The sequence below is a fragment of the Vulpes vulpes genome, chromosome 2, assembly GCF_048418805.1.
Source record: "Vulpes vulpes isolate BD-2025 chromosome 2, VulVul3, whole genome shotgun sequence".
NCBI classification, from domain to species: domain Eukaryota; kingdom Metazoa; phylum Chordata; class Mammalia; order Carnivora; family Canidae; genus Vulpes; species Vulpes vulpes.
The window spans coordinates 16,214,189-16,230,590 of record NC_132781.1 but is presented as its reverse complement, the minus strand read 5'-3'; the positions used below and the strand labels follow the sequence as shown (position 1 = coordinate 16,230,590).

Sequence of the window (16,402 nt, the reverse complement as noted above, 5' to 3'; positions counted from 1 at the left end):
TATAAAAGTATTGCTGGTTTATATAAATTTGGGATTGTGCATCTTCTAACAGACAGAACAAAATACACTCAGAACCAAGAGGATCACCATCTAGGACCCCTCAGGTAGACTACATTCTCTCCCACTACCACTTCTTCACCACCATCCCCCAGCCCTCCCCTTCTTTTCTCTTTTTCCTCTTTACTTTTTTTCTTTTTTTCTTTTTCTTTTTTCTTCTTTGTAGTTTTTGGCCTTTTTACTACTTTGTTTTAAAATTTGTTTTTCACTTTAGTGGTCCTTTTGTTTTATTTTGTTCTTTTTCTTTTATTTTCTGGTCTCTGACCTCTTCAGAATCAGTAAAATAGGGTGTATTTTACTTAGATCATGGTTGATATGTTTGACTCAGCCCATCCATACAGCCCCTCTGCACTGGACAAAGTGACTAGAAGGAAGAATCCACCACAAAAGAAAAAAATGGAAACAGTACCCTCTGCCATAGAGTTACAGAATTTGGACTTCAATACAATGTCAGAAAGTCAATTCAGAAGCACAAGTATAAAGCTACTGATGGCACTGGAAACAAGTATAAAGGACTCTAGAGACTTTGTCACTGCAGAATTGAGATCTAATCAGGCCAAAATTAAAAATGAATTACATGAGATGCAATCCAAACTGGTTGTACTAATTGCTAGGATTAATGAGGTGGAAGAGAGAGTGAGTGACAAGACAAGTTGATGGTAAGGAAGAAAGATGAGGAAAAAAGAGAAAACCAATTAAGCCATGAAAAAAAAGGCTTAGGGAAATAAATGATAGCCTGAGAAGGAAGAATTTATGTATGATTGGGATTCCAGAAGAGGCTGAGAGGGAGAGAGGATCACAAAGTATATTTGAACAAATCATAGCTGAGAACTTCCCTAATCTGGAGAAGGAAACAGGCATTCAGATCCAAGGATAGAGAAGACCCCACCAAAAAAAATCAATAAAAACTGCTCAACACTTTGACTTTTAATAGTGAAACTTGCAAATTCCATGGACAAATAGAAAAGTCTTAAAGCAGTGCAAGACAAGAGATTCTTAACTTATATGGGGAGAAATATCATATTAGCAGCACACCTCTCCACAGAGACCTGGCATGAAAAGGCCAGAAAGGGCTGGCATGAAATATTCAGGGTACTAAATGAGAAGAACATGCAGCCAAGAATACATTATCCAGCAAGGCTCTCATTCAGAATACAAGGAGAGATAAAGAGTTTCCAAGATAGGCAGAAAATGAAAGAATATGTGACCACCAAACCAGCTCTGTGAGAAATATTAATGGGGACCCTGTAAAAGAAAGAGGAAGCCCAAAGAAATAATCCACAAATACAGGGACTGAATAGGTATTACAATGACACTAAATTCATATCCTTCAATAGTTACTCTGAATGTGAATGGGCTAAATGATCCCATCAAAAGAGTACATTTATCATGATGAGCAATGAGTAATGTATAAAGCTGTTGGATCATTATACTGTACATTGTACAATTATCTACAATTGTATTATAAAACTGATATCTAATTATTGTCATCATGAAGAGAAAATCATGTTATTCAAACCACAAGGTAATAAATATAATAAATGACAGCTGAATATATAAAATGTCCATCTGTTATCATAATTTGCAATTGTAAAACAAATTTGTTCTCTACAGGACAGACTTGTTCCCAGAAATAAGAGACATTTCTTTTGTAAATGTTAAGACATTTCTTTTGTTCTATTTTGTGAGTTCCTCACAATTCTATGTAGTTAGATATGTTTCATTTTCCCCTTATATCTCCTCAAATAGGGGGAGATACATTATAGCAAGAATGAATTTTTCACCATTTCATGTAATGATTATTCTCAGGCATTAATGTTCTTGTATTTTCAAAGGAAAAAAGGTTCATGTCAGTGACCTGAAGAAAGTTCTGGGAAGCCTGAGGATCGAGCTCACAGATGAGGAACTGAAAAAACTACAGGAAAATCTGCCAATTGATGGTGAGCTACATAGAAGCCAAAAAGACTTTCTAGGGAACTTGGTTTTGTGGCTTGTGTGAACAATTAAAAATTTTTACCTGTTCAGGCCCTTCTGGAAATTACTGAAAATGATTAGGAAAAGATGTTGTCATTTAGATTTAGTCTGCAGTTTATCAACCGCTATGCCATCAGAATGTCAGATAATTCATCAGCCTAAATCCTAATTAAAAACAGAAGAAAACTACAAGGACTAGTAAGAAGTTAAAGGGGAAGTCAAAAGAAAAGGAAGATAAATGATTGTTTTAACAAAAGAGTGTTTCCCTCAGCCATCAGGCTCTTCCTAGTTGCCAAAAAATGCATGTATTTGTCACAGTTTTCCTTTCCGTAATCTCTTTTTAAATTTAATAATGAGACAGAACACATTCTTCACTCAATTATAAATAGTTGTCTCACTGCAATTATAAAATAAGTAAGTGAATGTTCATACCATTTCCCTTCTGATATGAATTGTTATTTTTCCTATAGCTGCTGGAAATGTATCTCAGAATAAAATGTTGGATGATGTGAAATCCATTAAGGGTAAGTTAAAAGCCTGACAAGAAAGGCAGGAATATCTGAAATCTTCAAGATTCACATTTATCATTTAGATTACAAATCCTGTCTAGCTTCCTATGTACAGATTACTTAGTTACTTTCATCATCATAATATTTTATACTGTAATGTCTCAATATATCTTTCTAGGGAATCCATACTCATGGAAAAATCTAATCATGCATAGCAAATTGTAAAGAAAAGGATTACCAAATTTTCAAGGAGTTGTGTAAGGAGAACTTTTTATGTAGGAAGATGGTAGTCAGATCCATAGAAACAAAAAGTAGATTAGTGGCTGCCAGGAGCTGGTTAGAAAGGGAAGTAGGGAGGGACTACTTCATATGTCTGGGCTCCCCTTTGGGGATGATGAAGATGTTTTGAAACTAGAAGTGATATTTGTACATCACCATGAATATGTACTAAATGCCCCGGAAGTGTTTACTTTAAAATGATTAATTTTATATGAATTTCACCAAAAAAAAAGTGCTAAGATTCTACTTGTTTTTAAAGTTATCTTATGGTTGAGAGAGCTGAAAAGTAACAGATCAGAAGGGAACAGAGAGAATATACAGAAACAGTGACTTTATAGGGAGTACAATGGCACTAAATTCATATTTTTCAATAATTACTCTGATCACAAATCAAGTCTCAACTGGTACCAAAAGATTGGGCTCAATACCTGCATATATTCAGACTACAGTGGTTTGAAACCTGAACTCAATCACAAGAGGAAATTTGGAAAGAACTCACGTACTGGGAGGCTAAAGAGCTCCCACTAAAGAATGAATGGGTCAACCAGGAAATTAAAGAGTTTTTCTTTTTTTTTAATTCATGGAAACAAATGAGGATGAAAACACAAACTGCTCAAAACCTTTGGGATGCAGCAAAGGTAGTCCTAAGAGGAGCCTCTCTCAAGAAACAAGAAGGGCCTCAAAAGCACAAGCCCACCTTACACCTAAAGGAGCTGGAGAAAGAACAGCAAATAAAGCCTAAATCCAGCAGGAGAAGAGAATTAATAAAGATTAGAGCAAAAATCAATGAAGTAGAAACAAACAAACAAAAAAATAGTAGAACAGATCAATGAAACTAAGAGCTGGTTCTTTGAAAGAATTAATAAGATTGATAAACCCCTGGCCAGATTTATCAAAAAGAAAAGAGAAAGGACCCAAATACATAAATTATGAATGAATGAGGAGAGATCACAACCAATACTAAGGAAATACAAGCAATTATAAGAATATATTATAAGCAACTATATGCCAACAAATTAGATAATCTGGAAGAAATGGATGCATTCCTAGAGATGTATAAACTACCAAAACTGAAACAGGAAGAAATAGAAAACCTGAACAGACCCATAGCCAGCAAGGAAATTGAAGCACTAATCAAAATCTCCCAGCAAACAAGAGTTCAGGGCCAAATGGCTTTCCAGGGGAATTCTGAAGCTGTTTCAGAAAGTGGTAAGGGAAGGAAAACTTCCAAACCCATTCTATGAGTCCAGCATTACCTTGATCCCAAAACCAAAGACTCCACCAAAAGGAATTACAGACCAATATCCCTGATGAACATGGAGGCAAAAATTCTCACCAATATACTAGCCAATAGGATCCAACAGTACATTGAAAGGATTATTCATCACAATCAAGTAGGATTTATTCCTGTAAGAGTGGTTCAACATCCACAAATCAATCAATGGTGATACACTACATTAATGAAAGAAGGGGCAAGAACCTCTCAATAAATGCAGAAAAAACATTTAACAAAGTACAGCATCCTTTATTGATTAAAATTCTTCATAGTGTAGGGACAGAGGGAACATAACTTAATATCTTAAAAGCCATATACAAAAAGCCCACAGCGAATATCATCCTCAATGGGGGAAAAACTGAGAGCTTTTCCCCTAAGGTCAGGAACACAGCAGGGATGTCCACTATCACCATTGTTGTTCAACGTAGTACTAGAAATCCTAGAACAGTCAGACAACAAAAAGAAATAAAAGGCATCTGAATTGACAAACTCTCACTCTTTGCGGATAACATGATACTCTATGTGGAAAACCCAAAAGACTCCATCTCAAAATTCCTAGAACTTATACAGGAATTCAACAAAGTGACAGAATATAAAATCAATGCACAGAAATCAGTTGGATTTCTATATACTAACAATGGAACAGAAGAGAAATTAAGAAGTCATTGTCATTTTCAATTGCACCAAAAACCATAAGATACCTAGGAATAAACCTTACCAAAGTTTTCTGTACTCAGAAAGCTATAGAACCCTCATGAAATAAATTGAGAAAGACACAAAGAAATGGAAAAATGTCCCATGCTTATGGATTGGAGGAACAAATATTGTTAAAATGTCTATGCTACCTGGAGCAATCTATATATTCAATCCAATCCCTATCAAAATACCATCAACTTTTTTCACAGAGCTGGAACAAATCATCCTAAAATTTGTATGGAGCCAGAAAAGATCCTTCATGGCCAAAGGAATGTTGAAAAAGAAAAACAAAACTGGTGGCATCACAGACTTCAAGCTCTATTGCAAAGCTATAATCATCAAAACAGTATGTATGGTACTGGCACAAAAACAGACACATCGATCAATGGAACAGAATAGAGAACCCAGAAATGGACCTTCAACTCTATAGTCAACTCATCTTTTACAGAGCAGAAAAGGATATCCAACTGAAAAAAAGTCTCTTCAACAAATAGTGTTGGGAAAACTGGACAGCCACATGCAGAAGAATGAAACTGGATCATTTCCTCACATCATACACAAAAATATACTCAAAATGGATGAAAGATCTAAATGTGAGACATGAATGCATTAAAATCCTAGAGGAAACACAGGTAGCAACCTCTGTTACCTCAGCCACAGCAATTTCTTGCTAAACATGGCTCCAAAGGCAAGGGAAACAATGGCAAAAATGAACTATTGGGACTTCATCAAAATAAAAATCTTTTGCACAGCAAAGGAAACAGTCAACAAAACCAAAAGGCAACCAACAGAATGGGAGAAAATATTTGTAAATGTCTTATCAGATAAAGAGCTATTATCCAAAATGTACAAAGAACTTATCAAACTCAACACCCAAAGAACAAATAATTCAATTAAAAAAAATGGGCAGACATGAACAGACATTTCTCCAAAGAAGACATACAAATGGCCAACAGACACATGAAAAAAATGTTCAACATGACTCAGCATTAGGGAAATACAAACCAAAACCACAGTGAGATACCAACTCACACCAGTCAGAATGTCTAAAATGAACAACTCAGGAAACAACAGATGTTGGAGAGGTTGCGGAAAGAGGAGAACCCTCTTACACTGTTGGTGGGAATGCAAGCTGGTGCAGCCACTCTGGAAAACAGTATGGAAGTTCCTCAAAAAGTTGAAAATAGAGCTACCCTATGACTCAACAATTGCACTACTAGGGATTTACTTCAATATAGTGATCCAAAGGGGCATCTGTACCCGCAGTGTTTATAGCAGCAATGTCCACAATAGCCAAACTATGGAAAGAGCCTAGATGTCCATCAACAGATGAATGATTAAAGAAGATATGATGTGTACGTGAGTGTGTATGTATATATAATGGAATATTACTCAGCCATCAAAAAACCCCCAAAATCTTGCCATTTGAAATGACAAGGATGGAACTAGAGGTATTATGCTAAGCAAAATAAGTCAATCAAAAATAAGTCAATCAAAGAAAGACAATTATCATATGATAATATGGAATTTAAGAAACAAGACAGAGGATCATAGGGGTAGAGGGGAAAAAATAAAAGAAGATGAAATTAGAGAGGGACACAAACCATAAGAGACTACTAATCATAGGAAACAAACTGAGGGTCGCTGGAGGGGAGAGGGGTGGGGGGATGGGGTAACTGGTGATGAACATTAAAGAGGGCATGTGATGTAATGAGCACTGGGTATTATATAAGACTGATGAATCACTAACTTGCATCTGAAACTAATATATTAATTAATTGAATTTAAGCTTAAAATTTTTTAATTTTTTTAAAGTTACCTTATGAGCTTCCCTCTGTTAATTAATTAATTATTTAATTAATTAGGTCCCTAGCATCAAAGCTCATTCCTATTCTAATATTGGTTATAATCAAACCTTGTACCCTATCCCTTCATGACTATTTATAGTACAGGCTTCCACTAAGGTTTAAAGGAAGAATTACTAATTCTGATTTTTCTAATGATTAATGCTTTTAGATATCTTAAATGGGAGTCATACAGAAAAGTAATAATCACATAAGTCCATTTCCTCCTTTGTCTTTATTATAGTAATGGTAAAGTATTATATATATATATATATATATATATATATATATATATATATACACACACACACACACACACACACACACACACACACAAATATTCAGGTAATAATAATTCACATGCAAAGTTGTATTTTTAATATTTTAAACTCATTTTTTTCATGTTTCATTCCTGTATGGTTCCTAAGGAGGAAAGTTTAAGATGAAAAACCTGGACACTGTCCTGGAAAATCTGGGAATTCAAACTTACACAAAAGGAACATGAAAGTGTAACAGAAAATCTGCCACTTACTGGCTAGTGTTTCAAGTATTACTGTATGTTAGAGGAGAGTTTGTGCACTTGTACACAAGAGTGTCTGCAATTAGTTCTGCATGATATCAAAATATTATTTTTGCAAAAGCTTAAAGAAACCAATCTTAATGTGAGTACAAATTCCTTCCTTTGTTTCTATAAGCCCCATATCATTAACCTCTTTTCTTTTGGATTATAAACATCACACACAGAACTCTTATAACCAGTAATGAATTTACCGGAGCGAAATGAACATTGTAAGTTAGGGAATAGAAAGGAAGAAAGAAAAAAATGACTAATTGCCCTATTAGTATCCCTCAAATAGTTGTATCATAAGCCCATTAATCATTTTAACTTTTACAATTTTAACATTTCAACTTTTAACATTTTAACATTTAACATTTTAACTTTTACAATTCTCATTCATATTTCCAACTGTCATTATATCCTGAAAATTTCTAGGTGTTTATGTGCAGCCCAAATTCTTCCCCAAACATGGTTTGGGTAAAACCAAATTCTGATTCCTGTTGGATTCTACCTACCAAATTCATTCTTGCTCAGCAAAGCCTCAGATCTTTATATCTCAATTCATTATTTTCAAAAATATCTACCCAAAACTGTCTCCTAATTATACATTCCCTTTCTCAGCTGGTGGCACCATCATGTTTCTGAGTAAAACAAGTTTAAAAATTGGCATCATTTTTCGCTCCATCTTTATTTTAGTACCACATCTCATCAGATACCAAGTCCTACCAGTTAGAACTACTATTTCATAGATCTATGATCTGACCCTTACTTTCCTTTTAGCTTTATCTTGTATTATTTCCTATCTCCACAATGACCTTCAAAACTGAAGTGTCTGAACCATAGTATTGGATATAGGCATGGTTCAAGGTTTTTATATGGGATTTTCCCCAGCCTGTTGCAAAGCAGTAGCCATAAGTGGATGGATTTTAGCAGAAGGATCTCCTAATTTTATTGTCTGCTTCACCTCAACCCAACTACTCTATTTATAGTAAGTTTATTTGTCCTTCTCACCCTAGAGACTGAGTTGTTCTAAAGCAGAGACTATGTTAAATTCATTATTAACTACATTTTAATTTTTTTAGTGCCTCAGATGGTGCCAGAAATTTGGTAGATAACTCCATAAAATGTTCTTTAACCAATGAATATACAGATCTTCTTTATTATCTAATGCTTATACCATAGCATCTAATTTGACATCCAATTGTCCTTTTTCTACATACTCCTAATTTTTAGAACAGAAACACTTAGGCATATTTCATCAGGCCAGGTCTTGCCTATAATACTAATCTCAAAGTTTACCTTTTCCAGAACTTCCCTGACCCATGGAAGTCACTTTATTTTATTCCCTGACCCATACCAACCCTTCCTCTTAGTTTAAAATTCGTCATATACAGACAGATATTATTATATACTTACCATATTGTGTAAAAAATAAGTGTCTTTGTATCACTCTTATTTATAAACTGTGATTGGTCTCACAGGCAGAAACCATGTATACATAATTTTACATTTAGGGGCAATAAATATTGAAGAATGAATGGAGTAAGGGAATAATCAGAGAGACTAAACAAAATAAATGAAAAAGAGTGAAAATACAAGTAATGCAAAGTGATAGAAAGTCTTCAAGAAGAATCTCAAAGATATTCTAGACCTCTAACATTTCAGTTGAGCAATACATAACCAGAGGGCTCCAAATAATTAGTATAAATGTTATCAAAGCAGAAGGGCTATTTCCAAGTCATCACTCATGCAGCATTCTGCTTTCCAAAGAAAGGGTTGGCAGAAAATATACTCATTTTTGAAATGACCAGCAACATCCTTGCCAATTTCAGTGGTATCCAAGAGGATACCTGTTCATACTGTGAATATACAGGTGCAAACTGCGTTCTCTTAAAATTCCCCCTCAGAACCATCCTAATTCCAGTTTATTCCCAATAAGGCATAGTATTTTTCTTCAGTTGATTGCCTTTTTATGACTTATTACCTTCTTAAAATAATTAATAGTTTATATAAAGACTTTATGAAGCTTTAGGACATGGGAGAGTAAGCTTGTACATTCTATTCATGACGTAGAATTTCTGCTAACCTATTAGCTTTGAGTGAACTGTTGAGTCCCCTTTGTAACTAATTATTATTTTACCACAAGTTCTTTCAGTTTGGGGACTATCCGAAATATCTACCCTTCTTTTAGGGTTATAGAGAAATACATACCTATTTTTAAAAGATTTAATTTATTTATTCATGAGAGTCAGAGAGAGAGAGAGAATGAGAGAGAGAGAGAGGTACAGACACAGGCAGAGGGAGAAGCAGGCTCCATTCCGTGCAGGGAGCCTGACGTGGGACTTGATTCCCGGTCTCCAAAACCATACCCTGGCTGAAGGCAGCGCTAAACCGCTAAGCCACCCGGGCTGCCCACATACCTATTTTTATGAACAAGTACGTATAATGTTAATAGAAAAAACAGATCACCAATTTATGTGATCAGAAATTCCAAGATAGTTGTGATAGACAAAACAACTAGAGATAGATAAGTGAGGAAAAGGTAGGAAGATAAGAAAGGTGGTCCCCACAAAGTTGTCTGACAAATGTGGCTGAACCAAAGCTGAGAAGTTGCTACACAGCCAAATAAGTCATTGGGACCTTTAAACCTGCCAGTAAGGTAGAGAGAGAGTAGCCTTCAAATTTGAGAGGTACATTCAAAAGTCCATTTTGTCCAAGAAACAAAGACTCTCCCCTACCTATGTGTAGTTTATTCTTAATATGTAGGGTTTATATCCTTAAAGTTGAGTCAGATAAAGCCATGGAGCGAATGAACTTTGATCTCTTATTTCCCAACTTACCCATTTTTTGTCTGTTTTATATATGACTCTTTGGCATTATTACCTTAGTTTGGCTTTCCTTGTAGCTAATGGGAAGGTTGAACTCAGCACATTGATGGATGCAGCGACTGATGTTACAGGTTAGTGAATAGTTACTGCAAATCTAAGATCCTAAATTGGTTTTGTAAAGATTTTATTTGTTTGTTTGTTTATTTATTTATTTATTTATTTATTTATTTATTTATTTATTTGACAGAGAGAGAGAGCACAAGCAGGGGAAGTGGCACGCAAAGGGAGAGGGAGAGGCAGGCTCCCCACTGATCAGAGAGCCCTATGATATGGGGCTTGATCCTAGACCCTGGGATTATGACCTGAGCCAAAGGTGGACACTTAACTGACTGAACCGCCCAGGCACCCCAACATCCTAATACTTATATTAAATTGTATTTTAATGCTCTTCCAACTGTCACATCACTGCCTTTTTTACTCTGCCATTTTACCATTTTTTGGGGGGAAGTATTTCCCAACTGAATATGTATTAGGGCAAACTCTGACCCTTGGGCCAAATCTGCTTCTGTTCTTTAAACAGTTTCATCAGAACACATCTACACTCATTAGTTTATGTATTATTTACGGCTGCTTTTACAGTACAATGATGGAGCTGAGTAGTTCTGACAGAGATAATATGTCTTACAAAGCCTAAAATACTTTCTATTATTTAGTAACTGTTACAGAAAAGTTTGCTGACTCCTAGCTTAGAGTTTAACTTTAGAGTGCTATTATATCCTCATTTCCTCTAGGCATGTATGGCTTACCACTGAGGTAGGTTAATACTAACTATTTTTAACACTGTCTTTTACTCTGAGTAGCCCTTGTTTACATGATAAACTATATGCAATTTTAACTTTAGATTATTTACACTATATACTTTAGTGCAATGCCTTGATAGAAAATTCTTGATTCTCTGGGATTTATTCCAAACAGTACTTTTTAAAAAGATTTTATTTATTTATTCATGAGAGAGAGGGACAGAGACATAGGCAGAGAGAGAAGCAGGTTCCATGCAGGAAGCCCGATGCGGGACTCGATTCCAGGACTCCGGGATCATGCCCTGAGCCAAAGACAGATGCTCAACCGCTGAGCCATCCAGACATCCCGTAAACAATATTTTAATATGCATAATCTGGGTATCATGAAAGGAAACTTTCTGCAATTGTAGCCTCAAAGTATACTACCAGACAAGCTAGCCCAGAGTTCACAGAACAGGAAGGCTCATGGACCCGGTTAAAATATTTGAATCCCACAGTTTATTAAATCATTTAAGAACACACAGCAAGTAGTAAGAGGGAAATAATATAATAAATTAACAAATTTAGGGTAAGGTGGATGGAAGTACCACAGTACCTGAACTTAAGGTACACAATGCACAAAGGAAGTTTTGTGTCTGTCTGTTCAGTAGCAGTTTTCCATACTGATGATGTGGTGACAAGGACCAGAGTTGAGATTCAAGCAGATGGGCTCACAGATGGAAGGTGCTCTAGCTAATGATATAGACTTGCTCTTTCAGAAAGACACAGGGACAAGTACCTCTAGCTAATAGGTGCAGCTTGCCATTAAGGCCATTGAAGAGCCATAGGTTTCATGTTCCTTGAGCAGAGGACACGTAACACCTTAAATGGGTGTCACCAATAGGTTGCCAAATTAAAGCTATTTGAATAATGAGTCTCATGAATATTTATCATATCTTGAATATTTAGTGCTTCTTTTAATATCTCAAGCAATTTTAGAATATCATAAATGTTTAGGTCTTCTGATATATTTAGTGAACAGGTTCTTCATGTATATCTAATGCCTCATGAACATTAGATATTGCTCAGTCCTTCCACTCCTTTCTAATTTATATATCCTATACTTAAAAACTACTCATCTGGGGGGGGGAAGATAAGTGGGTGATAGGCACATCCCATAGGATAGCTACTTTAAAAAATGGAACAGAATATAACAAGTGTTGGTGAGAATGTGGAGAAGTTGGAAGCCGTGTGCACTGATGGTGGGCATGTGAAATGGCACAGCAACTATGAAAACCAATATGACGGTTCCAAAAATAAAATTTCTGATTCAGCAATTCCACTTCTAGGTATATGTCTTAGTTCATTCAGGCTGCTCTAACAAACTTCCAGAGACTAGATGGTTTATAAACAGAAATTCATGTCTCACAGTTCTGGGAGCTGGAAGTCCAAGATCAGGGTGCCAAAATGGTCGTGAGGGCCCTCTTCCAGGTTGCAGACTTCTCATTGTATCCTAACCAGGGGAAAAGGACAAGAGACCTCTCTGGGACATCTTTTATAAAAACTAATTTCATTCATCAGGGCTCTACCCTCATGACCTAATCACCTCCTAGAGGACCCACCTCTTAATACCATCAATTTGGGCATTAGGTTTTCATAATATGAATTTGGAAGGGACACAAATATTCACACTATTGTATATATCCAAAAATATATATCCAGCACTATTCAAATAGCCAAGAGATGGAATCAATCAATGTGTTCATTAACCTTCAAATAGAAGATTTTGACACATGCTAAGACATGAGCAAGCCTAGAAGACATTTTGCTAAGTGAAACAAGCCAATCACTAAAAGACAAATAGTGTATGATTCCATATATGTAAGATACCTTGAGTAGTTAAATCCATAGAGACAGAAGCTGGATTTAGGGAGGAATAGAGAGTATTATTTAATGAGTTGGGACTTTTGATTTGGGAAGATAAAAAGTTCTGGGCATAGATAGTGGTGATAGTTACAAAACAAAATGAGTATACTTAGTGCCATTGAACTGTACACAGAAAAATAATTGAAATGGTAAATGTATTATTCACATTTTACTGTATATATTTAAAAAGTAAAAGGGGAGGTACCTGGTTTTAACAGGGTAATAAGGATATAGGATGAATAAATACATGTCAATAAGTTTGGTAACTTAAGTAAGCTACTCTGTCCTAACAGTAAGCAAAAAGCCAAACAAATGTAAAAATCAGTAATTCTTCTTGGATCTGTGAGACTTGAGATCACAGGAAAACTGTGGCACCCAAATTGGAGGGAAATACATGCAAACCACAACTTAGTGAGCAGAAACCTCTCTGGGAACCAGTGGTAGGGCAAGAGAACCTAAATTGTAATTGATGAATTGCTAGAGACTCAGTGTGGACAAGTCAGAAACTCCAAGGGAACTGTGTCACAGAGAAGGTAGGCACACTCTTTTGTAGACTTTTATCAGAGCTTAACTGACCAAGGGAAGGAAAATACCCAGCTTCAGCATATTCTAGCCACAGCACACATGATGTTCACAGTCCAGACATGAAGGCTCACAGAAAGATTGAGATTTAATCATAGGATTATAGTACACTTCCCTTCCCCATACCTTTTACCACCAGATTTCTAAAGGCCTCTTTATAGTAGTTATTTTTACCCAGTACATTATGCCAAGCTGTCAATAAAAAAAATCACAAGCATTGTAAAAGGCAAGAAACACAATTGGAAGAGAGAGCATGCATTAGAACCAGTTTCAAATTTGGCAGGGGTGTTGGAATTATAAGATGAGGAATTCAAAAAATTGTGATTACTATGCTAAGGGCGATAATGGGTAAAGTAGATAGCAAACAAGAACAGATACGCAATATAAGTAGAGAAGTAGAAATCCTAAGAAGAAACACAAAGAAATGCTAGCAACCAGAAACACCCTAAGAGAAATGAAAAATGCCTTTGGTGGACTTATTAGTAGACTGGACATGGCTGAACACGCTTGATTTAAGAAAAGGCCAAAGATTTTCTCTGACAGATTTCACTTAACATTGTATTCTCTAGCTCCATCCATGTCGTTTGCAAATGGCAAGATTTCATTCTTTTTTATGGCTGAATAACAATCTCATCAAAGAAGATGTACAGTTGGCAAATAAGCATATGAAAAGATGCTCTACATCATTTGTCATTAGAGAAAAACAAATTAAACTGCAATGAGATACTACTGCATACTCATTAGAAAGACCAAAATCCATAAGAACAAGGCGAACAACTAGTGTTAAGATTAGACATTTGACAAAAGAGGAGATCTCTAAGGGGCCAATCACTTATAAAAAGTACTTCATTTCACACATAATCATGGAAATCTAAGTTAAAACAACAGTAAAATACTAATTCACAGATCTCAAGTTCACCAAAATTGTAGCAGTCAAGCCACACTAAGTCCTGACAATGATATGAAGCAACGGAAACTCTTGTGCGTTACTAGTATTAATATTAATTGTTGCAACATTTTCAAAAGCACCTGGATAAAATCTCAAGAAATTAAAAATGTATGTATTCCACTCCAGCTATTCTACTCCTGAACATACAACTCAGATTCTCACTCTTGTCAACAAAGAGACATTCACAAGAATGTGTGTTCTTTGTAATGGCAAAAAATTGAGTACAACCTAAATGTTAACCATAGGAGAATAGATCAGTATATGGTAGCATAACTACAGAAGAATAATAAATAGTATTTAAAATGAATGAAGGGTGACTGAGTGGCTCAGTCGGTTAAGCATCCAGCTCTTCATTTTGGCTCAGTTCATGATCTCAGGGTCATGATATGGAGCCCTGTAACTAGTTTCATGCTGGGCTTTGAGCCTGCTTAAGCTTCTTTCTCTCCCTCTGCCCCTCCCCCACCCCTGTTCATGTGCACTCTAAATAAATGAATGAAACAGTGTTCCATGTTTCAACATAAACAAATATAAAAAACAAAGAAGAATTCAATGAGAATGCTTGTGGCAAAAAGAAACTCACATTGTGATATGACTTATATAAACTTTAAAGTTCTGCCAAACCATTTAATATATGCAGTAAAACGTGTGGGAATTGTATAAGTCAATAAGTCACCCTGGGAAAGGTGGGAAAAGAAGGGAGGTGAGGAAGGGACTTAGAAGATATTTTGTTATATCTATTCTATTTATCAATGAAGCTGGGTGAGAGACACAAATGTCAGTGGTGTCATCATAAAAATTTGTATCCATGTAATATTTTATAATCTGACAAAAATGAGCGGAATTATTAGACATTTTTTGGAAAATGTATTCAGAGGAGAGAACCATGTGAACTTCTGTTCAGAAAACAAAAATAATACTTTCATACTGGCAGCAGTATATGAATCTTTTTTTGTTTTGTTTTGTTTCTAATAATAAATTTATTTTTTATTGGTGTTCAATTTACCAACATACAGAATAACACCCAGTGCTCATCCTGTCAAGTGCCCCCTTCAGTGCCCGTCACCCATTCCCCCCCCGCCCTCCCCCCTTCCACCACCCCTAGTATATGAATCTTATTTTTTCTTTCTGTAAGTAGTCTTAAGTTATGCTGCAACCTTTAAAAGCTAATTATATAAATTGATTCCCAAAACAAACTCAGTGGAGGAAATTCTAATTCCACCTTTATTACTGACAGTTTGCATACAACTGAATAGACACTCAGCCTTATTCTTTAAGGTGAAACCAAAATCTGCAACACAGTAATTCATAGCTTTTGTCACACTGTAAGGTTACTCAACTTTGCTTATATTCTCTTTCTCCCAAGGAGGAATTGTTGATGTGGCTGAATTAGACACTGCTTTGCAAAACATGGGAATTAAACTCACAGGAATGGAAAGTAACAATTTGTTAAAGAACCTACCTGTTGATGGTGAGTAAGCATATACATTTTTATACTACTAATTATAACTTGAGGTGTGAGCTTCTTTTTTTGTGCAAATTTGTGAAACTTTATTCTTATTAATTTTTTTAAAATTTAAATTCAATTTGCTAACATATGGTATACTACCCAGTGCTCATCCCATCATGGGCCCTCCTTAGTGCCCATCTCGCAGTCACCCCATCCCCCGCTCTCCTTCCACAACCTTTTCTTTGTTTCCCAGAGTTAGGAGTCTCTCATGGTTTGTCTTCCTCTCTAATTTTTCCCCACTCAGTTTCAAACTTGTGAAACTTTAAAATAAGAAATAAAAATTCAAAATAAATTCTCATCTGCACTTTCTCCTCTGTTTTTTTATAAATTTATTTTTTATTGGTGTTCAATTTGCCAACATATAGAATAACACCCAGTGCTGATCCCATCAAATGTCCCCCTCAGTGCCCGTCACCCATCCCACCCCCTGCCCACCTCCCCTTCCACCACCCCTAGTTCGTTTCCAAGAGTTATGAGTCTCTCGTGTTCTGTCTCCCTTTCTGATATTTCCCACTCATTTTTTCTCCTTTTCCCTTTATTCCCTTTCACTATTTTTTATATTTTCCAAATGAATGAAACCATATAATGTTTGTCCTTCTCCGATTGACTCATTTCACTCAGCATAATACCATCAGAC

At 35.7% G+C, this 16,402-nt stretch overlaps 1 long non-coding RNA gene across 1 annotated transcript; it reads left to right on the top strand.

Moving 5' to 3' along the window:
* Nucleotides 1–1,892: 1,892 nt before the first annotated feature.
* LOC140595976 (uncharacterized) lies at nt 1,893–15,726 on the top strand. Its single transcript, XR_011997995.1, has 3 exons — nt 1,893–1,997; nt 2,502–2,555; nt 15,622–15,726. It is a non-coding gene; the product is annotated as an uncharacterized lncRNA (long non-coding RNA).
* Nucleotides 15,727–16,402: the final 676 nt, after the last annotated feature.